This window comes from Rhamphochromis sp. 'chilingali', assembly GCF_963969265.1.
Source record: "Rhamphochromis sp. 'chilingali' genome assembly, chromosome: 15".
Taxonomy (NCBI): Eukaryota; Metazoa; Chordata; class Actinopteri; order Cichliformes; family Cichlidae; genus Rhamphochromis; species Rhamphochromis sp. 'chilingali'.
Window position 1 is genome coordinate 3,133,403 of NC_137942.1, and position 27,437 is coordinate 3,160,839.

Sequence of the window (27,437 nt, forward strand, 5' to 3'; positions counted from 1 at the left end):
TAGGCAAATAGCCACATATCCATTTATAGAACGTAATCAGACAATGATATATTCCAGAGTCTGCAGTGGTCGCAGTGTGCATTAACACGACGCCTGAAAGTCAAGGAAACAATGAGAACTAAACAGGGTGATGAAAAGGCAGAGGTGCTGCGCATCTCTGGGACCTGGAGAAATGAATCACCCAGCAAGCCGCCCTGTACGGCTTCCATGAGGACAAATAGACTAAATCCAGCTATAATTAATCACTATTTGCATGGAATTTGCCATAATTCTTTTTTTTAAGTGGTTTAACTAATGACAACAAGTGGAAATTAATGGCTTATTGCAGTAAATGAAAGAGTAGGGGTAATTGGTGAAATAAAAACTTTGCAGAAGACCCCCCAGAAAAGGACCAACAATACAAGAGTCCTAAAAATCACACAATAATGCAAGTAAAACCAACATATCCGTCTATTCAGCACACTGGGAGTTTAATCCTAATGCAATTAGATAAGATATGCATGAAAGAGAAAGCTTAAATTACAACCCCAGAAAAACTTCATTCTCTTTTAGCTAAACGGAAGCTGTGTGTTTTGGACACATCCACTGTTCCCTATAAACTTCATAATCCAGCAATCATACCGCATCAACATTTCCACTGAAGGCTCCACATAAAACGTAACTGGCCTCATAAAAGCAGTGTCAAATACAGCCAACCTCTCATAAAAAGCACTGATGAAATTCTCAGACAAAACTATAAATGGCATCTGTAGAGAAACATAAAATACTGCACTTTATAGAGCAGAGCTGGACTGCTTTAGAGCATTTTTACAGTCGGAACCTGTGACACACATTTAACTGTTAATGGCGGCAACACAAATCCAGCCTTGAACATCAGAACCGCGCACACAAAACCCAGTCCATACGTGCATCCTAATAATCGCAGGTTACACGCACTGTTCTGCTTACTTTTTGAAGACTGTCTGACCGGTCCTTCCCAAAATCTTTTTAACCTCCAGCTAGTTTCAGTTTACACAATCTGGGAACACATTAACCATCATCCGCTGATTTAACTAGCTGATAAACAGATCAACTCTTCTTGCTCCACGCTGGTCACTCTCTACAGTCCTACTTTAAAAGCAGAAAAAGAAATATAAAGCAAATGATGAAAGCCTGCACACAAAGCCTAAACGCTCCTACAAATGCACCAAAATTAGAAACCAGAGAGCTTCCAGTACCAAAGATCAGTTATTAACAGACAGTGGATCTTCATCTGGAGATAAAAGGTCTCAAAGGTGGTGGTTTATCATATCCAGGGTACAGCTAATTTATCATTGTTTGCTAGTTCTTTGAAATATTTTGCATACATTCATATATGCTTACTAAATGATAGTTTAATTAGCATGATGCTGAATCCACCATATTTTGAGGGATTGGAAATAAACTAGAATAAAAACGACTGCTGTCAAAGGATATTTCTGTCTGCAATATTTTGCATTTGGCAGCAAGGCTCTGTTCAGGGACCTCCTCGCCTAATGCAGTCTCTGTATGCACACAGAGAGCGGTGCAGAGCAGAGCAGGCGTCAGTGACAACGCATGTGAAACTGATTAAGTCAGAACCGTAATGCAAGGAGTAGGTGGGGTTGCAAAGCGGCTTGCAGCTAAGCAACAACCGTGAGGGGGCTTAAACAGCCGGCCCTACGTGAACTAGCCAATTAGACGTTGTATGAGAGTGAGACCCGTTTAAAACTGATCTGCTAGGATTGCTGCTGAGCTCCAAGTTTTGACCTGCTTGAGTTAAGACAAAAAGCTGTTCGTAATAAGATGTTCTGCACTCCCAGTCCATCCTCAGACAGACCCACACACCCTCACTTTACAGTCTCTACAAAGGGCCATTACAGAGGTTCCTGGATTTGGAGAAAACACTGATTTTGAAATTGTGACGTTCACAGCTGACACTGCCAGGCTCAGGTTACTATTCTGGTAACCTCACCCAGTGATTAAACATTGTTTGTTGGTTTATTTAAAAAAATCCAGTTTGGAGGAAGAAAGAATAATAATAAGGTAGTAACGCTGGAAACAAACTTGTTATTTGTTATTTCCAAACAAAAAAGAAAAATGAAAGCTATAAAAAAATGCTCCTGTTTTAATTAACCTTAATTTGCACAGCGGATCGATGCAGATATTACATACTTCGCTGAGACTCCGTTGCAGATGTTGCTTCAGCTGGATGTTCTGTGTCGTTAGTGGGTGTTAATATTTAGCAACAACTAATCTTCAGGTAATAAGTGATTATTTTTATGCGAGTGTTTAAATATAGAAAAGCATAAATCTCCACCTAGTAAACAACGACTCTAGGTGTAAACTCACAGCTGAAGGTGGGCGAAGAATCATTTACTGTGTATTAATGGAGTAAACTGCCCCTGAAGAGAAGCACAAAGCTTTTTTATTGAAGCACTTTTTTGAGTTTTAAAAAAAAGAAAAGAAAAAAAAGCACCGGTCTGTCTTTTTCTCGGGCTGATTAGAAGGTTTGGTACACAGCCACGTCCTTTCAACACACTGTTTCATTTTGTTTTGTGACTGGTTGCTGATTAGTTGGATGTAATTGGATTTTTTTCTTTTGTTCCTGGCTCTTTTCTTTTTCTGTTCCTGTCTCTTTAAAGTCCTTTGAGACTCGCGTGTGATAAACGGCCATGGAGATAAATGACCTTGAACTTTAACTTGAACTTTGTCTGCCTCTCTGTCTCTCTTCTGCCCTCCCCCCTTCTCTCACTCCATCTTGCTCGTTCTCATTTAAATGGCCCGGGCTGCAGAGCGATCCAGCTCGGCAAAGACGTTGAGAAGGCCCATGCAAATAAGTGCGAAATTACACTGTAATCAGACATGTAAATCATAGCCGTTCTCAATCTGGTGCGTCGTTTTATTGTACTTGTTTACGAAACGCTGCGTGGGGGTGACGGGTGAGGTTTAGGTAGAAGGAGGGAGAGAGAGAACGTGCGAGAAAAGACAATAAAAGAAGTGTTTGACAAGGAGGAGGCTATGAAAAACATCCAAAACGCTTTGATTCTTTATTCAGAACTGAACTCGTTTTTTCCTGTTGGATTCAGATTTAAAATTTATGCCATGATCAAAATTGCTCAGCAATGCGAGTCTTCGGGCGCAGAGGCTTTCCACCTGTTCTTTGATGAGGAGAAAGCAGAGGATGGAGAGAAGGAGTCTGATGAGACGGAGGGATGAACGCGCAGCTTTGTTCACAAGACTGCGGCTACGGGGCTGCAGAGTAAAGGTGAAAAGCACTGAAGAGGACATTATTTTGACACAACTGGAGGACACAAAGCTAAAGCTAAATTGTTGCTCTTGCTTTTAGAAACGTTTTATTAAAGAAAATATCATTTGAGAGCATATAGCGCACAATGCAAGCTCAAGCCTTCAGATCGCAGGAGAGCTTTTGTCACATCTTCCCTTCGTGAAGGGTCAGAAATATCCAGCCTTGTCTAGAAAAACGTCGGTCCTCACTGAACTTTTTGCTTTGGTGCTAAATCCTGCTTCATACTTGCTTCAGCTGTGACAACCTGTAAAATCATGGGTGTATTAAGTGATCTGATCCCCACTGAGGCAACGTAGTAGTAAAATGTGTGCTTATATACGTCAGAAAGAGGTGATCGACATGAAATAGTTTCTAAATTTAATTGCACTGTGATGCACGGCACAGTGTGGCACACTTTAGATGTTTGGTTTATCATCATCACACGGTAGCATCACCGAGGTGCCTAATCTCTTCCAAAATCCATCCCGCAGCACGACAACGAGCCAACAAACACAGCCAGTGTTAAGGAACCATCTTCAGCCACAAGAAGAAGAAAGAGTCCTGCAACAGATGGTATGGCCCCCACAGAGCCCTGATCTCAACATCGGCGAGTCCGTCTGGGATTACATGAAGAGACGCAAGCAACCGCGACCGTCTAAATCCACACAAGGACTGCAGCGTGCTCCCCAGGTTTCTTCAAATAACCTGCCGTCCCAGAGCCTTGAAGCTATTTTAAATGCTGGCGGCATATCTCAAAATATCAAGCATATTGCAATAAAGAAGTTGGGAACTTTCCCACAATAGGGATGCTACTACTGTTCAGCGTGACAAAATCTCCGATACCACCCCGTAACACTAGCATTGCACTGGCAACAACGGTGGCGTGTCTGCGTGCGCGCTACGCCAGCCACGGCCCGATATAGCTCGCACGCCTGTGTGGATGCAAGGCTTAAAATTACATTTAGAGGCCATATTGTTTCATTCGGGTGACACGCACACACGAGACGCACTTTCAGATTCAGTTTCACACTGTCGCCAGAATCTCCTGTTGATACCGCAAGCTGTAAGAGAACATATCATCCCGAGCGTGTGCGAGCGCTTGTATATACACGTGCGAGTGTGTCAGCATATGCATGTCGACAAGCCGGGGAGGAGTGAGAAAGCAAAGCACGAGAGGAGCAGCGAGACGAGGGATCAGGATTTTGGCTCAAATACAATCTGTGGAGGAGTCACTCAATGAGCTGACAGCCGTCAGTGAATCCTGGTGGGGAGAAGGCTGAGCCACTGTGGTCAAACACACACACGCACAAACACAAACACAGAGAGACTCCATCAGCACCGGGAAGCTCAAACAGACAGATGGGCTAATTCGTGACTGACTGTGTGTTATGAAACATTATCTCTGTGTCAGTGAAATCAAAATAACATTTTGGGTGTAAACGCGGATCTTGTAACTGCCAACAGAACACCACATGGCTGTGATACATGCATATGGACCGCGATGCACGGCCTCGGAAAAATGTTTTGTTGCTAAACTGCTGCAAACGCTGTTTATTGAGTCATCTGGGGTGAACCGCATGCAGCCGTATACGTTTGCCAATGGCATCCCACCTGCCGCTGCCAAATTAAGCCATCGAATCAATTTCAAGAGTCTGCAGGAAAATGAAGGCCATTATAGGCATTGAATTTTATTTGCTCTCTATTCAAAATTAAAGGCTATTGACAGACGGCTTTGTTTTGTTCTCTCTCAGCCACTCCACGGTGAGAGCGTGGATAGGTGGTTGTGGCTGCATTTTAATGGCCTGCCCCTTTAACGGCCGGCTACAGAGCCACTTTATAATCCCCATTGCCGGGGATTTGTGTATGCAGGGAGTGTATTGTAGCTAACTGAACCTGGCTCGCCGCTCTCCGCGGATGTTTTGTTGTCAAATAATGGGAGAGTGATGGGGTCCTACCCCGCTGTGAGCCACCGCAAAGATTAGACAGATCTTCACACTGGACGATTGGTGAAATTTATCACTGTCACCGGGTGCCAATCCACGCTGCATTTTTACCCCCTCCCCTGCCTTCCCCTCTCCTCTCCTCTCTCTCTCCTGCCGCCCACACCCACGCTGTTTGTGGTGGTTTCTCATTTGGAACCTGCAAACCAGTTGTCATGTGTACTTTCCACTCCGATAGTGATAGCTTTAAGCAGCGCCTCAAAAAAAAAAAAAAATCACCCTCTGCTTCACGCTCTTTGCACAAATGCTCATCGCGTTCACCGACCGGTGTGCATGGGAAATTTTAGGAGATGCCAGTGATTTGTGTTGGGATGGATGTGTGTGACATCCCTGAGCGAGTGATGAATTTGGAAGGGGGAAAAAAAACCTGAATTTTTAATTTAAAACTAAAATGTTGACTTCTGTCAATTTCAGCTGGTTAGAAACGCCCTTCAGCCTGTGAAAGAGCTGCCCTTCAACCATAGGAGACATATAGAGGTGTATATAGTTATATAAGCAAGCTCAATACCTTTTGAAATTTATGAGCCAGCTGACGTAACGCTCAAGGATACGAAGCTTGTACTTTAAAATACTTCGTTTAGCCACCGTGCAGCTGTATGTTATTATGCATATGTGTGCAAACTGGCTGCTAGAGAGGCATCGAGCAGAAAAGGGGATTTCGCCTTCCTTTAGTCAGTTGAGAGGCCACGTTTCCCAGCCAGCAGATTTTGATCCCCTTTGAAGCGCTAGTGGAATTAGCATGCAGAAGAGAGTGCTGAAAGGTGCTCCGGCCCTTAACTCAATCTCTCTCGCTCTCGCTCTGCCTCTCCTCTTCCTCAGGTAAAAGTAATGGATTGTAGCTGACTCTGGCCTCAGCCCTGTCGCGTCACGCCTGCTAGCCAGCCAGGCGGGAGGGCAGCGCTGCGGGCTCTGTTATTTAGCATCCATTCCTCCACAGTCACACTTGCTAACTCTGAGGCCGACTGTCCAAGCACACCAGGCCTCGAGGATGCCAGCGCTGCCTTAACTGAGAGGTGACACCCCCCTCCACGTTCTTTAACAGATTGCCACCCTGGGCCAGCCTGTCTGAATACCAATGAATAAAAAAACAACAACTCCTTACTGCGGCAGTGAACAGGAAGAGCAAGATAAAATATAATAAACACAATAAAAGGAACATATGGTTAAAATTTCTTGTATCTTATTTTTCCCCAAACATCTGCTAATCAATATTACAGACACTCACACAGAAAGCAAAAACAGGCCTGCAAGACTTACTGTCACAAATTATTCTTTCCATTTCTGATAAATCAAGCAAAATCCATAAAGTCATTTTTGCTTACCATTACATGAATTCTAGAAAGGCACCAAATTACTGTCACATCTGAGTGTAAAACCGCTGAAAAACCAATAAAAGACAATGTTTAATGTGTTATCCACATCTGCTTAACACTGTTTATGAATCAAAGTTCTGTTGTTTCCAGTGATAAACTTCACGACTCTTCCAATGAGTCCTCCTCCAGACCAGCGGTCTCAAACCCCCCGGCCATGGACCAGTACCGGGCTGCGAGAGTTGAGGCTCGGGTGTGAAATTTATGGTTTGTTTCCCTGGGTCTTTTCCCGTGTTGTAGTTGTGTGTCTTATTTTGAAAGGAATATTTACCCATTACCATGGGCTAATTATGTTGCAGAGACCTGGAGCCATTCATCCTCAGCTCTAAAACAGGCATTTATCTCACAACTAATACAATACTACTTGGTTAGGGTTAGTAAAAGATCACTGTTCTGATTGATATCCATATTTCCCACTAGAGACTTTACATGCACTTCCTCACATGACCTCTAGATGCCTCTGCTCTTAATCTGGGTTCCTCTGTTTATCACCGATCACAATAGATGATAACAGTCTACTGAGCCGGCTGCTAAGAAGAGAAGGGCGCCTATTGGTGATATGTATGGGAGTGATAACAAGCGATAACAGCCATTCAATGGGCTGATAACATCGGCTATGGATGCTGAAGCAGGCAACTGTTTTCAGCAAACAAACTGATAAACCCAGCGCATACCACCTATCCAACGCCAAACAGCAGGCAAACTAAGCAATTATAGCCGGTAAAAGAAAACTAAATGCCCTCGTGTTTCTTTCAGGTGTTTGTAGAGCAGAGAAACTTAAGAGAGAGAGCCGGCGCTAAAACGAGAGACAACAATAGACACAGAAATGACCCCAGTGGGATGATGAAGGTGCTGCGTTTGCAGCATGTATGTAGGGGCAATGTTTCTATCATTACCACCATAAACTCTCATATAATATTAAGCGTACCATTTTTAAAAAAAATCATACTTTAACAAAGCTTTAATAAGCTATAATGGCATAAACACATTAACCTGCATATTCTGAGACATGCATAATGTGCCCTGACAGTCACCTAGTTGATGGGTATGTAAATGTTGAAGTAAGGAGCTGTGAGAGGGAAGTCGGAGCGAATGTTGATGCACAATCAGTGCAGGAGATCTTCCTTGAACTGACAGCTGTCTGTGAATCCTGGTGGGAAGAAGCCTGAGCCACTGTGCTTAATGAATGTGCGCTGCCATCAACTCAGAATCTCGACCAAAACAGGCGAGCCTGCGTACACACCGACACGACATTAGCAAGAAATTTTTTAAAAAACCCATCTATTAGAAAAAAAAAAAAGGTCTTTGGAGTAAATCAAAACTACAAACGCTGCTCGCAGTGGTGAGTCATATTAGGTTGAGTGCGAGCGAGCTATAAAGGAAAGTCAGCTATAAAAGAAGCTGGGAAACCAGCACTTGTGTGACTTTTCCAACACAAAGAGGACAAATCATCTGTGCCCACGTTACATGTGCATCAGTCAAGAAAAACTCTAAATGATTTAATATCTCAGGAGATATGAGTGTGGAAAGGAAAACAGCATCTGCCGAATGCAAACAGAATCAACAAAGAGGACGAGCAGACGCGCGCTGGAACTCACCAACACGTGATGCTATTTACCGTGCATCAGTTGACTGTCAAACGCGTGAATTGGAATGACAATTATAATTATAACATGAGCCTGCTGGAGTATATACAATATACGACAATATTTACACGGCCTTAGTGCGTTTTATACGAGCCAGGCCGCCGGTTCTGACGTTCCCGCGTAGCAGAGCTGCTCGGCGAGCACACGGTTAAATCGTAGCTGTATATTAAAGCAAGTAAAGCAATTTGAGCGCGTTTCATGGCGGGGAGGCATTGAGAAAACACAAATGGCAGGTTTTCTTTAAAATTGTCTATCATAATTTGTGTCTCTCATAACATTTTCTTTAGCATCCAGAGTCAACGTGTAATGCCAGGAAGCTTTGGATAGGTTTTGACAGACTCTGCGTGAACACCACATTCAAGTTTAAGTGCATTTTTTTAAACCTATCATTCGCCAACCTACCTTGGACTAGATGTGACTGAAATACAGCAAGTGTAACGTGTCATTTCCTCCCTAAATAAAACACCTGTTTTCCCTAAACCAACTCCAGTGTGGTGAAGTGAAGCAAGAGGCATCGCCGCTCACTTAAGGTGACAAACAAAAGCACAGTCCATTAGAAACGGCTTGCAGAGACAATACGGCTACATTAACAAATACAATCATGGCGAACAGCACGTGCATTTTTCATTTCTCCTGCCACTGCTTCGTAAGGCCGCGGTCACACCGCCGCAGCGATATTGCCAGACAAAATGAGTCTGAAGAGCTGGCTACGTGTATCTGCCTTCCACGCTACCTTAACTTCTGTTCTGCCTCCTCACTGGCAGGGGAATTAAACCACAGCGTGCAGCAACGGCAAAAGTGAAAACCGTCCTCATTAGATGTGATAATAAGCCGTGTGGCAAAACCGTGCTCGCAAAAATTGCAGTACATGTGTCGTTTAACATGATGTATTAGTTCAGGTTGCAGTTTGTCTTTGCGAGCTATTTTTAATGGATTTCTGCAGCCTAGGACATCCGGAAGGGAATGTGCATTAGAAGAGACAAAATGAGCTCTGAACTGGGACATTAGTGGGTTTAGATGTTTCCTGGGTAATAATGGCAAGAGAAAAACAAAATGCATCATCTCGTAAACAACAGGAAGTGAGTTCTGCATTAAAAAAAGGAAGGGGAAAAAAAAATCGCTGGCCCGGCATCTTTAGGCTCGTAGATACAGGGAGGAGGTGCACGTAATCTCTGTTTGATGGATGTACAGACAAGTCATGACGCCCCCCTCCACCTCCACTTGGAATGAGTGTTGCAGTGTAAACTTTCCCACTGACCAAAATCTGTCACAAAGCCATCCAAGGTCTTTTTTCCCTTTAAATTGCCCGATATGCAGCAGCAATGACAGTCATCTCAGAATGTCATCTAAGCGAACAATTAACAGAGCAGCAAAAATGTGAGGTCAGATATAATTAACATATGTGCTGCTCAGCTATAATTGCTGAAGTCTAAAGCAAGTAATTAAATCAAACAATGAGTGAGTTCTTTCTCTGTAAAAAAAAAAAAAAAAAAAAAAGGACGAGGGGGAGGGGTTGCACGCGGACGCCGGTACACCGCGCTCCTCTCCGTCACACCGCCCCTGGGACCATCACCGCATATTCGCCGCGCCGCTAAAAGACAAAGCAATAGACGCTCTGCTTGTGATGCTACGTGCGCTCGGAGGAGAAATGACGCTCATTCCCAAAGGCCAGCAGAGATCCCTCATCTCTTCAGTCACATGCTTAAGATGCACCTAATTGACGGCGGCGAGATCCGCTCATTATGATACATGCATCTGGCTGGCCTGTCAGACAAAAGGAGGTGGAAGGGAGCGGCATTAAGCGAGTGGCAGGAGCATTATCAGTCTATATTTCACAGGTGTCAGCGGGGACTTGTCCCCGTTTCGTCCTCTGGGTGTCATTTATTAAATGAAGGAATGAAAGGGATGTTTAAGGTAGAAATACAGGCCTGCCCGGACGAGGGATTATACACTGTTAGGGGGAGAAAAATTGCATTTGAACCCCAGATACAAAATCAGGCCTCCGGGGAATTTAATTATTGACCTAACAGCAATTCAAGATCGCATGCAGCCTGCATGCTTCAGGTGCAGAACAGTTTTCTAGGCTAAGGGCTCCTTCAGAGTATAATGCACAAAAGTAAGATTTAGCACTGCGTTAAAATAATTTTCTCTGGAAATGCAACAGTCAGTGGGTTTGCTTCTCCTGTGCTTTCACACAGTGATTCCATAGTTTGTGTTTATTGTGCAACTGATACTTTGTTTCTCTGTCTTCTTTTGATCTTGGCTATAGTGATCATATTTCCTTTGATTGATTTTTACAACACATACACACATTTATTTAAGTGGACATATTTTACTTTTTCTTATTTTAGTTTTTTAAGTTGCGCGCACACACACACACACACACACACACACACACACACACACACACACACACACACACACACACACACACACACACACACACACGTCGGGTATTCATATCTTGAAGGGACATCTAATTGACACAATGCTTTCTCTAGCCCCTTAACCCTAACCATCAAAAACGAATGCCTAACCCTCATCCTAAACCTAACCACAACCCAAGTGTAACCCTGTCACTAAAACCACACTTTGAGTCTCAAACACACACACACACACACACACACACACACACACACACACACACACACACACACACACACACACATAATTAGCTCCCCTATGAAAACGTCATTTCCAAACATCCTAGTTTAATTTTGGATGCTTGCATTATTTTAGGACTGATACTGCTGGCTGGCCCTCACGCTCTCCTGACCTAAATCTAGCAGAGCCCCTCTGGGACATGATGTTTTAGTTCATCCGATACCACCAGGTTGCACCTCAGCCTGTCCAGGAGCTCAGCGATGCCCTGGTCCAGATCTGGGAGGAGATCCCCCAGGACACCACCCGCCCTGACAGACGTGCATACAAGCACGTGGCGGCTATACTTGTGTGTGTGTGTGTATATATATATATATATATATATATATATATATATATATATACACACACTGTAACAATGGATGCTAATGTTAGCCATCACCAAGATTTTAGACAGGAGTTCAGGATGTTAGCAAGTAGTCCCTGTGCGCCGAAGGCTTCTACTGCTCTAAATCCTCTGTTTCAAACATGCTTTCTACTCGTGCTCCGTCTGATATCACTGAGAGTGTAACGTGGTCATCTCAGGCACACAGCGAGAGAACTGGTGGTATTATTAAGAACTTCACAGGGGTTTATCTTATGAAGTAAATGTTAACTCAACAGTTTAGTTCACTATAGCATAATGACACCATGCGAGCTTCAACTGGTACCCTACATGTGACAGGATAGCTATTCTTAGTCTTCAGGATGCTGACTAAATGGTGCTAGAGCATCCATTAATGTTCCCTGTTGCTAATGGTATAATTCCTGGTGATATGAAAGTGTATTTGGCTTTATGTAATGCATGCACTCCACAATACTTTCTGGGGGAGGGGGTGGATTTAAGAGAGATGAGCGTGAGCTTTCTTTAAATGCCTGTGTCACAAAAGTGAGAAACACCAGTGATATCAGACAGAACAAATTTAGTTATTTTTATATGTTGTCACATCAAGAATCTTTAGCATTCTCGCTTCGTGGCAGTAGAGGTAGAAAACAGATTGAAAATTGCACATTTCCATTCATAAAATTCAGGAACTAGGAGTCTCCAGTCAACCTGCCTTGTATATCCTCTGACTGTGAGAGGAAACCCAGGCGTGAAGAGAGTGTACAGCCTCCACGCTGGGAGGGGGAGTCCTTTCAGAGGATTTGTTTCTGTCAAATGAAGAAGGGGCTGGCAACTTTTGACATTATGTTCCCAGCAGACCAAGGATGAGGTCAGAAGCAGAACATCATCTTTTTTTTTTTCCTTTTTCAGTGGTAAAACTCAGCTGCAGAGTGCCTTTTTACACCACGTCTTCTTTTCATAATAAACCAATATGCTTTCAACCTGTGTGACCCAGGGACCAAGGCCTTCCTGAGCAATTTCAAAACACTTTGCGTGTGCTCTGTTCTTGACATTTAAAACCATATGAAAATGAAAATGGATCCCAATTAGAGCCGCGGGAAGAACGAGGCCCTCTTGGTTCTCTTAGTAACTGCCTTGAAAATTGACCTTCTCGTTCTGCGAGCGGCGATAAAAGCAGTCTGTGGTGGCCTCAGATCAAGCTATTTTGATAGTCATCTGTGAGGATGAAAATGTAAGAGTAAAAATAAGGGAGCGTAATCGCACAGCGTATAGCTGCAGAGGCAGCACCTTGAATTTAATGTTCCACATACTCCCAATAAAGTAACATGACATTAACCACTAGGTATTAATGTAAATCACAGGAGTGGGAGACAGTAATAGCCACTTTAGGACAGGTGATTATTATTGAGGCGATTGTCGGAGGTTTGACACACGTACTGAATAAAGTCTAAAAATATAGAAGCAATGTGCCTCCATCCTACAGGGTTACTGACACAAACACACAGCGGTCCTGTAACAGGCTAATGCGAAAGGCGCATAAGAAAAGTCTGCTATATTTAAACTTGAGCGCGCCGAGGCAAGGGAGTCGGCCGGATCACCTGTTGAAGAGCATTCATTTGAGCAGGGGAACAAAGGTCAGCATCCTTGCTGGAGCTTTGATTGGCAGGCGGGGGAGCTTGATGCCCACAGCAGCGGCCCAGCGGAGCAGCCAACGGTGGCGTGTGGCTTGGCTGGGCCACATTTCTGACTCAATGCTGACTAACTGAGTGTGTCTGCTGACAGTGTGTCTGACTGATAGGATCACCCCGGGAGGCTCTTCCAGGCCCTTTACAAAGTGTCTCTGATAGGCCAGGCCCGTAGCACTGCCGCGAGGGCCCGCCGACAAATTAAATTTAAGCCCTGCTAATGCATAGCGTAATCATAGAGTGAGGTGGTGATAAATTTTTCAGCGGGGTTACCATGGGCGCAGCAGAGGAAGAGTTCGCTGCAGAATCTGAGATGGGAGGAAGGAGAGGAGAGGCTACAGAAGCAGAGGGAAAAATAGCCGAGTGTGACCTCAGCTCCGTGCTGAAAATCCTACGCTCGGAAGCCAAGAACTCGTATGAAAGAACAACAATAACACACCATTATGAGATGTAACATTTTGCGACGACCTGCGTTTCCAGGGGGAAATTTGAAAGAAAAGCAATTTCACATTAAACTATCTGACACAGTGCAGGTCTGTGGAGTGGAAGGCGAGGGGAGGGGAGGGAGATAGAGAGGAGTGTGCATGTGTGTGTGTGTGTGTGAATGGTTGGCGGACGGGGGGGATGCGGGCGGCGGGGATTTTCAGGAGCTTCCTAACGTGCCATTGGCCAACTGGAGCGAGACACACACATCCCCTCCGCCGAGTTAAAAGGGATGGAGTGGATGAAATTTCAAAGCCTCCCCTGCAGACACACGCTCTGCTTTGCACACATCAGCACTGAGATGTTCAAATATTCGACTCTGTCGTTCCAGCCTGGTTCCCTCTCCCGTATGCTAGTATCAGCCATGGTTCTGCTGTGATTAATGAGAAAGCCAAACTCAAAGAAAATGGCTCCACATGCATGTGTGTGCGCGCACGGGAAAATTCTTTCAAGACATCCAAAAGTCAAAAGCCTTTTTTCTTTCCATAATGCTAAAAACTGTCCCTAATTAAAAACGGCGTCTCTGAGTCATATATTTCCCATGATTACTTGCTGCGGGCGGTACGAGAAAGTGAAAGTCACCGAGATAAGAAGGGAAGTGGAAGACATTCACCTATTAAACTCATTCACTTATTATGGCCAACAATGCTTTTCCTATTAGCCGGCACGCTGACAATGTTATAAGACATTCCTGAAATGTACCGCAAAGAGTAACTGTGTTGCCCTTGTACAGACAATACAGAGCCCTCAGAGCTGGAGCGCGTTCGCTTCCCCCTCCTCCGCTTTTATTTCCCTGACTCGACGGCTTTGATTTTACCAGCCGTCTCCTTTTCTTTACGAGCATCTCTCGTGCCGAACATCTGTACGGCCACCGTCGCACCGGTCGGTGCTATAAAACGAATTAGATTCTAACACACTAAATCAAGTCACAACTCCAAGAGCTCCTCTTTTTTTGTTGTTGTTGTTTTTCTTTGTTTTGTTTTTTTCCCCGTCTTTTTATGATGGCAACATCTTTGTTGCTAAGCAGTAGTTGCTGTGGTGATTTTGCACTGCAGTTCCCAGAGATCACAAGTCACTCAAAGAGTGCGGCCGGTACGGTGACGTCTTCCGTGTACGGTGAATTAGATGACGTAACTTGAAACCTTCGCACCTAGTTATTCTATTTTTTCTTACTTGTGTACACTTGAACAGGGAATAATATCACTCCATGCACTCACTTGCTTCGGTTTCCCCCTATCATATGACAGCTGGTGACCAAAGTGGTAACATCCTTGCTCTTGAGGCTCAGTTATAATTCAATATTCAAACCACAGACGGTCTAATAAGCTTCAGTATTATTGGTGGAATGAGATTGCCGCACACTTTCTTTTTTAAAGTCAAATTTAAAACCTTTTAAAAGCCTAAACAAAGAGAAGTGAAAAGCATTTCCACACAGCAACATTACCAAATCAACAAATGCTTTATCTTTTTGAATGTATCTAAAAGTTCAGAGTCAGAAAACATCTTAAAAATACAGATTGTGTGCAAAAAAACAAAAAAAACAACAACCCACGGAGCAGTTTAGCAGTCGCTGAAAAGAATTACTGAAAGATTCAGTTTAACAGAACTCATCAATACGTCCAATTTTACCAGTCAGCGTACCAGCAGGAGATGACGGTGTACTAGCAGCAGGCATGAAAGAATCCATTGGCACCTTATCTTTTTTTAATACAAGCATAGTGTGCTCTTCTGGTTTCATACGGGACTTGATTGTTCAGGAACTCATTGTCCCAAGTTTCAAACTTTTTTTTTTTTGCCTCAAAATTGCTCCTTCGACTTTCAGGATATTCTTGGTATTTTTCATCTCGGAGCCAAATATCTCCAAACTTGTATTTGAAAGCTTATTTTTCTTCCTTTCATGGTTTGTGTGATACCTTCAGTGAATGTGAGATGAAGCTTTTGAGCACATAATTTTAAAAAAGGCATCAATATAAGATAGCTGCAAATATAGAATGTGATCATCTCAAAATAGAAGACTTCAAGGGTGAAAATAAAAATTTAATGACCTTAAATGTGATCATTGACATGCATTTCTCTTTAAAGATGTGCAGGAACCCATGGTTGTGTCCTGCACATTGAAACGTTGTGATTGTAATTTTGTCGAGCGTCCCACCAAATGCTAAAGTCCCACCAGGAAAACAACAGACTGCAGGATGACCAAAGGTACTGTGACGGCAATGAACCAGACATTTCACTGCCACTGAACTAGTTGCGAGCAGGTCTGCGAGCACTCGTCGGTCGATGTTTTCAGTGCGACTTTGGTTCATTAAGAAATCAATAAAAGATCAATAAGCCGGACTCAAGTTGGCAATTGCATGCAATCAATGATAATATGACAAATAAATTATAAGTTAGCGAAAAATGCAAATCTGCACATGTAATTTTAGAGATAGGAAAGCGGATTTCCTTCACAAATTGTGACAAATGGTAGTTTCTGCATGCTTTCATATAGGAACATAACCAGTTGAGTCGAGTCCCCTGTTGCACGTGTCGCAGATCGACTGCAACATGTCGGCAGTCTGTCGGCATTTATAAATTAGATGCTAATGGTTTGGAAACCTTCACCAATCAGAGTGACTGCTGCGAGTTGTTTGGAGTCGATCAATAACCGTTGCCAAGGTTGAGGCTGTTGCTAAACCATCACGTGCAATCATTGTGCAACCATTTTTTCCCCTGGTCACAAGAAGGTTGCCGTCCTATTTTTACTCTCGTGTGACTGAAGCATTAACTGAGCTCTCCATTTAGTCACGAGATCAGTATCTTACTAACAAAAGGATTAAAACTCTTAAAGTGGAAATGCTGTTCCCAGCCAAAGCTCAAAGAGCTTTTTTTACTCTCACACATACTCTAGATATTACTAGATTGAGTCAGTATGAATCATAGTTTTTAGCATTTTTTTTTTACTTCTGGCTCTTATTTTTTTCTTTTTCAAACATGCATTTTGATTTGTTTTGGTCCGCTGGGTACTCGACTTTGGAGTAGAGTTAAAAATGATTTCAAGAGGGAGAACGAGGGATGTTCTGAACTGACGGCGAAAGCTCAAAGTAGTTCTCGGCGGTATAGGATAAAGTCTTTTACTGTATAACACACTACGTGATACGCCACGAGGCGGACACCAGGGAATGGCTTCCTGTCGTTTCTTCCTGACCAGAGATCCCAGAGATGAGAGTCGCGCTCACCTATTGACTGGTCTACCACCAGGTCCACCCCTCCCCAGTTTCCCACTGGTATCTGCACTCAGACGCACCTCCATAATCGCCGTCACCCTCGCTGAGTAATTACGCCGATTAATGCGCAGACAGAGCTCGCCTCTGGCTGTGGATACTCTATCAAGACACGCGTGATAATGGATGAGCGTGCATTCTTAATAGAGAATCCATAGCGCCTAAACCTGGAAAAACATGTGTATACTTTTTTGATTACCCACAATCCTCTTGGTGTAGATCATTTACCAGCCCAGAAACAAGAGAACGCGGTCAGGTTCTTTCGCCCTTGTCGTGGCGCTCTCGCTGACCTCTAAAAATGGACAACAAAGATCATATCACGAAACCAATACTAGCGCCAACAGCCTTTGCACAAATTGATTTACCCACCCAGAACTCACTCCCATCTCAATGAGGTGGCAGGATGCTCACAGCATATATCACTGTCACACAAGCACCCTCTAGTGAAATGTGATTTTTATCTTTATGAGCTTTTTCCCCTCCTTTTCGGTACAGCGTGTAGCGGCTTGTGATAAGTGATGAGAAATAAAGGCTTAGCGCATTACGTTAATACAGGTGCTCTGTGCGCATATGGGTGCTATCACACAGGCAGAACGACACTGCTGCGGTCGCGCGCGTTCGAAAGCGGCTGGCGAGGCGGCAGGGGGTCGGTGCTATATGGCTCATAGATCACTAGCGTGTGGGTGAGAGTTGTCACCACAGCCAGCGCCTGGCTGCGAAGCACAACATAGTTTATGGCACACTCCTGCTAGACGTAAGCACGAATCGTGGCCCAGGCAACAATGAGGAAAAGCGCACTAAAAATAGATGATAAGCTTTTTTGCGCTCGCCCCAGAAACAATGGCTCCTTTTGATTTTTCATGCACTGAAACTGTCGAACAAAGGATAAAGGAAGCGGCGCGTAATGTCTGACTGGGCCTGTAGTAAAAGATCTGGATAAATACAGGCGAGAGGCCCCCGCTAACCTGAAACGCACCCTCGGTGAAAGACACGATAAACGTTGCACTTTCAAGTGTGTTAAATGCACTAAGATAGTCGGGGCTTTCTCTCTTTCCGACTGACAACCTCTGTTACACAGTTAATTACAGCCAACTGCAACACAGCGCAGTGTCAATTATCATGTGCTTTAGCTCTCTCCCAATGGATATTTTTACTGCCTGGGTTTCACTGCTAAAGTTTCTACCTTCTTTTATTGCTATTCTGCCCAGGTCTCGAGGCTGAATTACATTCGCCAGACAGAGCTGTAAAAACAGAAGGGATTTAAGGATTCAGATTGGTGGAGGGTAACCTAATCTTCCGTAATTGGGGGAATGGTTCTCATTTATATCAGCCTACTTTAGAAAGCAAGCTCATCGGCAGGCTGCTATCATTTCAGGCATTTTACTCCGACGATTCATTTTCATAAAGGCAGAGGAAAGGGAGGCCGGGCCGCCACCGCTTTCGAACACGCATATTAAACCTAATCGCGATTAATCAGCGCGCCGCTTTGACTTTGCAGGTTGTGGGAATCAACATACACAGCAGAAATGTTGCACAGAGATCCTTCATGTGCTCGCTGGGTTTCGCCCGAGCCGCTGTGCTGCTGGAGTGCTGTGAAATAACACATTCTGGGCTGCATTGTCTGAAAATGGAACTAAAATGGTAATCCTCTGCCAGGCAAAGCGTTCTCGCCTCGCCAGATGCTTAGTTCTGAAATTTGCCTAATTGCCACGCTCAGATCAATCCCTTTCACTCTGCCAAATGAATCTGCCAAAGTGTGTTGTGAGCGTTTTGTTGGCCCAATATGGGCATTTTTTTTGCCTCGCAAAGATTGGTGTTTTCGTGACTTGCGGTGAAGGCCTCGGAGACTTTTTAGTATTGGTGACATATCTGCACAAGCAGAGGAGCGTCCAACCCTGCTGACCCATGTGCCCATTAGCTATGGTGTTGCAGTGAGGGCACAGGGCCCGTCTTGGCTCCATCACACACACACACACACACCCACCCACTCTTCATATGGCTCAGACACATGTCGTGGGCAGACTAAACGTGGCCCTCTGATCAAAGAGCAGCATGTACGGATGGACGCTGACTTCCTGACCCCCCCTCCCTGCACCCACACACACACTGACTATCCTTTATTGTGTACAGTAGGCACAATCACTGCACTCTAGGCATGCACAGCTCTGTAGTAACGCGTTTTCCTCTTTAAAAAACCAAAACCCTGTCACAACTAATGGTACGTGGGCACAAACACTGAATTAAAAAAAAAAAATCCTACTCGTGCATCTGCTACTGTAGTCATTAAAACTACGCTAAGTGCTTTTGAGGCTATGAATGGCACACACATATGCTTAGCACATCTTGGACCAGGAGCAACATCCATCTACAATTCATCCCCCATCTGCACGGCGTCACCAGAAAAATGACGGCGGCGTAAAAGTCCTCGCTCCACAACAAGAGCAACGTCGGTTAAAAAAAAGAAGGAAGAAAGAGAAGCGCATCTATCTGTGTGCGCGTGTAAATATGGAAAGTGACGGATGAATCAGAAGTTTAGTCAACAGAGAAAACCTTGGTTCCAGCTGCCCGGCTGTCTGATGAGCCACTCTATGCTTGTCAACAACATCCCCTATCATTCTCGCACAACTATCTACTCACAAAACCAAGACCCGCCCCCTACATCCCTTCGGCAATTCCACCATCCTCCAGGAGAAACACCTCCGAAAGCAGAGCGGCTTGCTCGCAGCGGCGGCGGCAGAAATCCCTTTCCCTCCTCGACTCTTTCCCCCCCCCTCCCTCTCTGCCTTCCCCTCTCTTCTCCTCTCTCTGTATTTCTGTGCATGTCCTCTCTCATTCCTCTTTCTCTCCCTTCCTGCGCTGCTTCTCCTGCTGCTGCCGCCGCTGTGTTTGGCGCGACGGATGAAAACATAAAAGAGGCAAAGAATAAAAAGAAAGCGAAATAGACAAAACCGATGTTGGGGAGGCTGGAGAAGCCAAATTAGCATGAGAATACTCACAGTGTTGTTGCTGAAGGAGCGCGGGGATGGGAGCGCGGCACCGGTCCCTCCGTCAGATACAACCTGCACAAGATTGAAGAGGAGAAAAAAAAAGAAAACCGAGGCTGTGAGAGAGCGGCAAAGCGAGAGGGGAGAGGAGGAGGAGGAGGAGGAGAGAAGAACAGGACAAGGAGGAGGAGGAGAAGAAGAGAGAGGAGGAGGGAGCTGAGCATCTAAGGCACGCACCAACAGGAGCCCAAATAAAGAAATAAAAGGATTCCTCGAGCAATGTGCGTGTGTTTGGGCAGCGATGCTGTGTTTGTGTGTGTTGTGATGAAAGGGGGCGGGGAAGCTGGTTGTCTTTGGGAAATATAAAAACACACACACGCTCACATGCGGGGTTGCACTTGGCCGCACAATCACATCTGACAGGTCTGATCTGTGGTCCACCTACCTCCTTATCGCTGCCTCACTCTTCCACAGTACTCTGCTCTCTCTCTCACAAACACTAAATCTCACTCGCTCGCTCGCTCTCTCTGTTGCTCACACTGATGCCAGAGATTCGGCCGCTACAGGGGAGCTATCGCCCTCATCACTGTATGTTGCTGGAAGAGGGAGGGCACCGTCGGATCTCCCGCCCGCCCACGCCACCCGGCCCGACCCCTCCTCCCCTCCATCTCCTCCTCCATCTCCACCTCCAATGTACAGAGAAAGAGAATGCTTCAATTGAATGAAAGCAATCCCAGCGGCATTGAGGCAATTATAGAGGCTGCTGGCACTGTTTTCTGCTTTTTTCGTCCTCCCCTCCTCTTTCTCGTTCCCTTCATCCTCTCCCGGGCTGGTGGAGAGTCTGTTTTCTCTCCCTTTTAGTTTCTCTCTGCTCCAGACATATGCCACTATTAATGTAGCTTCTGTCACTTCAGCTGTTTCGGTCAGATCACCTCCATCTCTGCTTCAACCTCCGAGGCCCAGGTAGAGTTGCCTCTCTCCCTGCCCGTCTGCACGGCTGCCAGATCCTTCTGAGCCCCCAAAAAGCTCCTCGAAACCTGACTCTTCACTCCACAAACCCGAGAGCGTAACTTAGTAACGGCACAGCGAAGAACAGAAACGCCCCAGGGAAAACTTTAATAACTATCTCTTAGGCTCCTCCTCGTGCGTTTCTGTCTTTCTCCTTGAAAAATCTGGTGCTACATATATCATCATCAAAAGAAGAGCTGTAAGTCAAACACCTCAGCCTCTAATCAGGTAGCTCTCCCTCCTTCCCCTCCACCCCCGCTCCGTGCATCCCCGCAGCCACTACTGCACTTTATCTCCCCTCAATTAACATCTTCCGAGCGAGCCTCTATTATCTTAACCACACAGAGCAGAGAGGTCCTCCAAGGAGACACCGTGGAGGACGGCTGAGCTGTGGACAGAGGGCTCCCAGCCCTGCTGCTGCCGCCGCTTCAATTCGCAGGCCTAATTAAAGCCCGAGTCAGACATGACAAACTGCGAGCGGAGGTGCAACAGAAACAAACACAGTCAGAGGCTCTGCCTGCGCGGATGCATGTAGCCCGGAGGATTCTCTTTGTGAAGATTATCTGCCAGAAAACAGACACGTTCATGTCAACGTCATGACAACATCATCCAAATCTCCTTTGACAGTTTGCTCACTTTGATTGTGCTTTTCTGTGCAGACGCCACCACCGTGTCGCGGCATCTGTACCAATGCAAAGGCTCAAGGATTCCCATAAAATATTTAAGCGATACAGCGCGTCGATGTCACGCTCGTATACGACTAATTTCCATTTTGAAAATACACCCCTTCCCTTGTGTTCGGTCGCCCTCGCTAACTTCAATTTCACCCAACGAAGCGATCAAACCGCACATTAAGCCATCAAGCTGCCCTCTTTGTCCTTGCTTCCATCACACAACAACAGTGAGAGCCGGTCCCCCCTCACACCTCCACTCCCGCCACAAAGGAAGCTTGGCTATTTGGACGTCTCTGCCGTGGACTTTGGCTGAGGCTAGATTATTAAGAGTATTCTATTACTGTTAGGTTAACCTGTCACGCTTGGATGTGGCTCTCTTTATTGTCTGGCTGCTGTGAAAGGGCAGGGGATAAAACTCAATCAGCGGGACAAACGACCACACATACCTCCATTCATCAGGACCCGGGGTTTCCCCCGGCCACCGCGCCCGCGCTGTAACGCCGCGGGGGCGGACTTGGCTCCTTAAAATTAGAGACCCTCCCCTCAGGAGCCAATCTGTCCAAGGATGGACGGATGGAGTGAAATCTTTGGTAACATCAGATTTCACTCCTTAATCACGACTTGGGGAATAGCAGCTCTAAGAGGGATGAAGGAGTTAATGCATCGACTGAGATCAAGTATTGCAGTAGACAATGCGGGGGAGTGATTAAGAAAGCAGACTAGTGATCAGTGGATGACAGGGGTCAATCCCCTGTTGGGCAATTGGGTAGTGGCCCTGGGCTATGGTACTTAGCCCCAACAAAGCAGCCAGACACTCAACTGTGTGAGTGGATAAAATGTCAAATTCAACTTCACCCTTTGCCAAGGTTCAAAGCAAGAAGATGACAGTGAACGCTTTGGTTATTAAAAAATTCATATCGTAATGAAACAGCCGTGTTCCATCTTCACACATCCCCCTGCAGCAAACACGGCACTCCTTTTTTCATGGGATCCATCAAGGGAGGGCCACAATTAAGTGACTAATTTGATTAGGAGATAATGTGAGTCCCACTTAATGGAAAGGACAGACTTCACAACACAGGCAGATTAGTTTGGTGGATGCCTGCTTATTAATTAAGACAGCCCTCCGTGCCCATATTAAGTCAAATGCACAGATGCAGTTTTAATGGGTCAAACGTAAGACAAATGGAAATTGGGATGTGGAGGAGAAAAAGAGAAGCTGCTAATACTTGACGATGAAAACTAAAAAATGACCATGAAATGTTTTAATTAAACTTGTATTAACGTCTCCTTAAAAAACAAAAAGTTTGGTGCACGCTCGCGTTAATTATCCCTTCGTAACGTAATCGGTAGCTTGTTGCTAAAACGTGCCGAAGCGCTTCTCCTCTTGAATTTCACTGTGCTGCGTCTGTGTTTCCACTGTGTGTCATTGCACACCATGGCAACAGCAAGTCATTACACTCGTTCAAATTACCTCTCTCACTGTCATTCAGGTTTTGTCTCTGATTCTGCATAAGCCTTTAGACGAACTCCTGCTTTTTATTCATGATACGATCGGCATGCTAACGCACTGCTACGACTTACGCCTCGTGCCTCGGAAGATTTGATACAAGCATACAATGAATTATTTATTAATAAACTCATTTAATCTTTGAGCAAAAAGCAAATAAATGGCCCAATTTTCTCCTTTGAAAACTATAAGTAGGCCCGAATTCTTGTCTTGACTGATGCACGGTTCCTGTGAGCAGCTTTTTAATTTTTTTTCCACTCTGGCCTCCTGCTTTCTTTTGTCTGTAGCTCGTGTCCTGCATGCCCCAACGGCTGCCCAGTGCACGCTGACAATCAGCCAGATGGATCTCCAGCGCGACGATTTCTGAGTCCCTGTAGAAAAAGGTAAAAACCACAACCAAAAGCATGAGAGATTACTGTATTTGCGGCAGTCCTTGAGTTTGTGCTCGCCGTCTGGCTGGAGTATTCAGCCACTGCAGTGCTCTGTCATTCTGGGCACACAGCACACTCCCAAGCGCTCTATTTACGGTAGCCGAATCCCTGCTGCGTGGAGCAGGAAGGGTATAATCTCCCAGTGGTATTCTGGGTGGTGAATCTGCCGGTGTTGTCTGTGCATACCAATAGCAACCTCACCTCTGTCTAAGGAGTTATAATGTATAGAGAAAGAAAGAAGCGGAGAGCCGGCCAACAGAGCGCTGAGGTGTTGGAAGGGAAACGGCGGCGTCTGGTACCCCCGGTGGGGAAATACATTCGCTCCCACCAACACTACCAGTGCGAGTGTTACCACTTTGGTGTCTCCTACTCGTACCACCTGCGCCTACAGTCGCACCGTGCTGAATTCAATCAAGCAGTCATGTAAAACAGCTACGTCTACGTAGTGTTTATGTATGCCACCACCTGCAGACACGGGGCTCATTCTGAGAGCTATGATCATCTCGCTGCAAGAAAATGTGATGGAATTTCATTTGAAGAGAGCGTATCTGCAAACTGAAGAGGACTGTAAGAGAAGGTGTAGATTAAACTGCTGTGAGACTCGAGCATTTCTCTGACATGGGCTACAAAACATTGGATTCATCTGTATTTTTTAATCTATTTTTCCAGACGTGGTCACTTTGGTATTGCTTTTTTTTCTGGCTCTATTCAGACATACGCCCGACGCCGACAGAATGAGCCGTAGCACTCGCGTTCTGTGCTACCCGAACTCGATCAAAGCCCTCTCGATCGTGCACCGCGCCGACCGATCCTGAGACGGATAATAAAGTTACTGCTGTGTGCTCATTGCTGCTTGGAGCAATATTCATTTCTAATAGATGTTATTGAGGAAAAACTCTGCACCCCCGTTCTAATTTCGTGTGTGCAGAAAGAGCGTTGGTTTAATACATACGCACACAATTTTAATTCTTTCGCCCATGACAGAGTGAGACTCTCAGACTGGATGTCTTACACCAGCCTTTGCCTCTTCATGATCTTGTTAGCAGCAACCATGTCTGAACTGACCAACTCGAGACGCAGGAAAGAGACGTGAGCTTATGCAGTCTTGGGTTTGCCTTTTCTGTTAACATGAAGGCACGCATTTAATCGTGTTAAACCTGAATGCTGCTGTGAGGACTGTCCTTGCAACTTTTACTAATGCCTGAAGCTGACATTGTGGAAAGGAGCGCTACATGGATGCGAGCGCAGACGCATCGCACCGCAATGCCCTGAAGTAACGAAGCGCAACAATGCTACACGACGGCTAGTGTCTGAGGCGTCAGGTGACTTCCCTCTCGGCTATGCGTGCCCGATGAGGCCTCGGCTTCCTTTCTGAATACGATTTGTGCTGAGAACTGGGCGAGCCCAGGGTGAGAGCCAAACCGACAATGCTGAGATGGAGGGAAGATTCAGAGAGCCTCTGTTCTCTCACTGGGGGATCCCCCACATCATTTAGCGCCTCATGCAGATCGCTGCTAGTGGTAACACAGCCCTCTGGGCCTGGGGAATTAATGTACCAAGCAATGGCAGAAGTGATTTATTAAAATAACACAGCCTGATGAGAGAGGGACCAGGGCTGCTCTTCCTCAGCTCAGCCCCATATGTCACAGAGGGAGGAAGTGGAATCATATAGGTGCTACAGCGAAGAGCAACAAAGGAGAGACTGAGAGAAAGTGGAAAGCCACTACACAAATTGTGCAACAGTCCTCGCTGTCATTGCCTATTTATTTACCCTCTTTCCATTTGAGTCAGGCCTTGTATTAAATTGATCCCTCCTGCCGCGTTTTGCCTTGTTGAACAAGCGCAAAGCCCCGTTAAGTGTCTGTGAAAGGCTGGTGATTGTGTTTGCGGCGCCCCGGGTGTGATGTGGCCGTCTGCTCCCCTCTATCTCCCCCGGACAGACGGGATTAGAGGCTGAGAGAGGGGCTGAATGACCCTCTAGGGGGGGACAAGAGACAGGCAGGCTGTGAGCAGCTTGGTCTAGAGCTCACACGCAAATACACAGTGACAAATACAGGCCTGTGCACACACAGACTCTCAGCAGCACAAGCACAAAGTGTTTAAGCTTAGCTTGCCCCCAGACAGAGGCACGGCCATCCGGAGGCTTGGCCACGCGCAGAGGTAGACACGCACTTATCCACGAGCTCGCTTATTAGCTACAGCGGCAGCACCAGTGAAAAGCCTATGTATCCTCTCGCTGCTGGTGATATAAAACATCTGCTGTGTTGTTAAACATCTGCTGTTTAATAGTTCATATCTCTGATATTTTATCATTTTTCATTGAGCTAATCAAGATTTGCATAAATTCCTGCTGATATCGTTCCCGCCTGCTACTGTAGAGTGACAGCGGGTGATTTCATATGTACTGAAATAAAGGAGCCGATGCAGTTTCCTCGCAGAACCTGCGATGGTTACGGGCAGCCCCTCGTCACTACTAGGATGTCAAAAATGGCGATTTTTCTCTAAGCTGCTGACGTCTTAAGTATATGCACAAGGTGTCCTTGAGCATCCTTTATGGCAACAGCGAGAAGCATCTCTGACTCCCAACTCATCACACATGGATGCTCATCATAAAGGACACTAGGTAAGTGTCATATTGCAACATGCAATATGAAAAATTACAAAATCTACTCATGCAGATTTCACCGGCTTAACCCAAACAATTAGTTTACAGCTAACCATTGACAAAAACTAAAAAAATACAAAGGCGAATGAGTGAAAACCAATCAAATGCTTGCTGCATTGCAACTCCTCCAAGCTCATAATGTTTACGCCTTTATGACTGACATATTTTGGCGTCCAATATTGCCTCTGGTTTGGTCACTGCAGTAAGAGGTCTAAAATTTGCATGCATTTCCATCTTATGCTTGCAAGCTCATCCAGCGTGGCTGACTATACATACAAGAGCGGAGTAATTTCAAATGACTGAACGACAAACACAGGTCGGAGGAAAAAAAACAGAAAAGGAAGTGAAGTGGATTTTTTAGGAGACACTGATATAGTCAGATACAAATTTAACTCCAATGTAGCGGAATCTGAGATTTAAAGCGGCTTTCCCCCAACAAAAATGGATTCCTGGAAAAATAACTGCAGTCTTCACAGATCCCTGAGAGGCTGCCGCACACATCTCCCAGCCTGCTCCATCTGATCCACGGAGCCCCCAGGGGATGTTACTGTACCGCTCCCCCCGTCAAAGCAATGGAGCAGCACTCATTCACATCAAGGAGCACACTTTGAATCCATTCAGATCAGATGATTACGATGCTGGGCACCTTCCTCGGTGGGGCAGATAAGTGGAGAGGCTCCATCCGACATTTACATCTCATACACCTCATCAAACACTGGGTCTTTGTAGTCATGTGTTACATTTGAATAAAGCAAAGCTGGAATTTTTAAGCAGTGTGAAAACTCATCAAACCTTCCATCCGGTGAGGCCCTTGTCTCTCCTAGCAAATAACTCTTGGTTACCTTATTCAAACTGAAAGTGGCAGGGCTCAAATCAAATCAAGTCCAATCAAATTGCGCTCGGGTGAAAAAGTGAGGAGTGGGGACGGAAAGGGAAAGGGCTCAAAAACAGTCACGTTTTCTCAGAGTTCAAGTTCTCTCAACCTTTTAATGGCTCGCTGCTGAAATTTACTAAATAATGCAGGTGAATTTGCACAAAGCTCGTTTTCTTAAAAGCAGCAACAGCTTCGTTAAAGACAAAGTCAGGAGGAGAGGAAGGTAAAGAAGGCAGTGCAGAGACTATAGAGATCAGTGTGAGCTTTGAAGATTTAAAAGGTGTGTTATGTTCAAAACGGCGACCTTTCTTTGTGTAATTCTGTCACTTGATAGAAGAAACGTGTTAGAAAAATGCAAATGTTTATCCATTTACCTGAAAAGGAGGACTAGCTAAAGGAAACCTGTCCTTTATAAACGCATTAAGAGACCGACACGTCGTCAAATTCCTTTACACGATGAATGCATCCAGACAGAAAAAGACCTGAATGGAGACAAAGGCAGAGATAGAGAGCGAGAGGCAACCACGATTTCTTCCTCTGCCTCCAGCTTGAACTTTCGGGGCAAAGATGAA

General features: G+C 45.3%; 1 protein-coding gene across 1 annotated transcript in view; it reads right to left on the minus strand.

Annotated features, from left to right (window-relative positions):
- The window catches only part of LOC308412042 (RNA binding protein fox-1 homolog 3-like), a 326,231-nt gene that overhangs the window by 237,296 nt on the left and 61,498 nt on the right, over positions 1-27,437 (minus strand). The window contains exon 3 of the mRNA XM_080906116.1: positions 19,716-19,778. The gene's annotated coding sequence lies outside the window, so the exon portion shown is untranslated. The remainder of the gene's footprint in view (positions 1-19,715; positions 19,779-27,437) is intronic.